Source organism: Anarrhichthys ocellatus, unplaced genomic scaffold (genome assembly GCF_004355925.1).
Source record: "Anarrhichthys ocellatus isolate YVR2014 unplaced genomic scaffold, GSC_Weel_1.0 scaffold8670, whole genome shotgun sequence".
In the NCBI taxonomy this organism is placed as follows: Eukaryota; Metazoa; Chordata; class Actinopteri; order Perciformes; family Anarhichadidae; genus Anarrhichthys; species Anarrhichthys ocellatus.
The window spans coordinates 1-1,648 of record NW_022288644.1 but is presented as its reverse complement, the minus strand read 5'-3'; the positions used below and the strand labels follow the sequence as shown (position 1 = coordinate 1,648).

General features: G+C 39.1%; 2 non-coding genes across 2 annotated transcripts; both read left to right on the top strand.

Annotated features, from left to right (window-relative positions):
- Nucleotides 1-374: 374 nt before the first annotated feature.
- trnav-cac (transfer RNA valine (anticodon CAC)) lies at nucleotides 375-447 on the top strand. The gene has a single exon. It is a non-coding gene; the product is annotated as a tRNA-Val (tRNA).
- A 1,035-nt stretch (nucleotides 448-1,482) lies between these two features.
- On the top strand, nucleotides 1,483-1,555 carry trnav-aac (transfer RNA valine (anticodon AAC)). The gene has a single exon. It is a non-coding gene; the product is annotated as a tRNA-Val (tRNA).
- The last annotated feature ends 93 nt before the right edge of the window (nucleotides 1,556-1,648 follow it).

Below are 1,648 nucleotides of genomic sequence, written 5' to 3'. Positions count from 1 at the left end.
GGCACACTGCAGCTGAACCATGTGAAGGGGCCAAAGCTCCTCCCTTTCTTCATGCGTTCAATACTTGTTCCAATTTTATTACACAACTTCATTTCTGAACGTATTAGTTTGGTTTTCTTTGTGTGTTTGGATTACTTGGCTTGTTACCGACGTCTGGTGAAAGTGTCATGTCAATAGCACCTTTAGAAATATATTTACTGAGAAAAATGGTGACGCGTTCAATACTTATTTTACCTGCTGTATGTATACTTCTATATTCATTTATTTATTTAAATTTTATATATTTTATGTATTTTATACATGTAACATGTTCAGCTCTGATACTAACAGAGTACAGTACAGATTATTGTCCCTGAACGCACCACGTTCCACAAGTTTCCGTAGTGTAGTGGTTATCACGTTCGCCTCACACGCGAAAGGTCCCCGGTTCGAGACCGGGCGGAAACAGTTATTGCAATTCATCATAAATGTTTAAATAAATATGACGTCAGCCGTCACTGTGATGACAGTCTGTTGTTAAATATAATATGTTCATTTCTTGTCGTGCAGTTGGGTCGATAACGACTCCTGCAGAACCTCGGTTTGACCCACAACAACAGATAAAGTCATAATTACCTGCAGAGATGATAAAGGGTCCATCAATTTAACAGTAGAGTGACAACTGGTGAGTCAATAAGTGTGATACCTTCATAACTTTGTTCAGTTGGATGGAGATCGATGCATTGAATCTGTTATTTATTATTTATCAGTTATTTGCTGCATTAAATCCTCATTGTTTCAATGAGGATGTAGTGCGGCCCATGTTGATAAAAGAAGAGTTTACTGTGTGATCCTGGAGAGGACTCTTGCAGGTTTCGCTCTGTTTAAACTGCTGAATGACAAGTTTTCACCGGGGTCCCTGAACGCACCATGTGTTTATAGAAACGCAAAATTTTAACATCATTTATGTGGAAGCTTCAAATAAGACCGGTGAGTTTTTGTGCCTCTTCCTGCATGTTATTTATCTTTTGTATTACTGTATTTGTAGTTTTTTCACCTTTGAGTGACAGCTCAATAAAGTGTTGTATTATCACAGATCTATGGTCGAAAACAAAAGAAGTACATACTAAAAAGTACAATATGTACCTCTGAGATGTAGTACAGTATAGATGTTTTACTGGTTTGACATATAGTTGACTTCAGGTCTGGTTTGTATTCTGCTGTCTAAAACGAGGTCTCGTTTAAGTGAGAAACAGCGCCCCCAAAATCACGTTTGTGGCCACAATATGTATTACACCCGTAGTGCTGAGAACTACCATAGAGAATGAATGGAGAACGTTAAGAGAGTTAAGCTCCGCTGCTGAAACCGTGAGACCTTAAGAAGAGGATTAATTACATCTACTTTGAAGGACTGCGGTACATGGTTATAATCTTATCACTGAGGAAGTTCATGAAGTCATTACTACTGAGGTCTCTGTGTTCCTGAACGCATTATCGCACCAAGTTTCCGTAGTGTAGTGGTTATCACGTTCGCCTAACACGCGAAAGGTCCCCGGTTCGAGACCGGGCGGAAACAGTTTTTGCTTCGTTCAGTGCATTGGCACGCTGTAGTCAGTGACTTTATTTGTTTTCTTAACTGTATTAAGTACATTCAGCATGTAATCAAGAT